Raw genomic sequence first — 355 nt, forward strand, 5'->3', positions numbered from 1 at the left:
CGTCTTCAGAAAACTAGAAGAGTAAGCTTACAGAACAGCAGAATTTTTCAGTATGCATTATATTTGCAGTTATTATAATACCAACAGTGAGCTAAAACTCTTAGAAAAAAGGTTGACCTTAAAAATGAAAGTATGTTGTAAAGGTAAAATATATATGACTATTGTCAAGAGGACGCTATTGTTCTTATTTATATGGCAATAGTTCAGTATACGACCGGATGGCCAAGTGGTTAGAGAACCTGACTACGAAGCTTAAGGTCCCGGGCTCGAATCCCGGCCGTGGCAGATATTTGTATGAATAATACGAATGCTTGTTCCTCAGGGTCTTGGATGTTTTATATGTATTTAAGTATGT

The 355-nt window shown here is 36.3% G+C and overlaps 1 protein-coding gene across 1 annotated transcript in view; it reads right to left on the reverse strand.

Annotated features, from left to right (window-relative positions):
• Window positions 1–355, reverse strand: part of LOC141440176 (cell adhesion molecule Dscam1-like) — a 267,224-nt gene that overhangs the window by 678 nt on the left and 266,191 nt on the right. The window lies entirely within an intron of this gene.

Source organism: Choristoneura fumiferana, chromosome 22, assembly GCF_025370935.1.
Source record: "Choristoneura fumiferana chromosome 22, NRCan_CFum_1, whole genome shotgun sequence".
NCBI lineage: Eukaryota > Metazoa > Arthropoda > Insecta > Lepidoptera > Tortricidae > Choristoneura > Choristoneura fumiferana.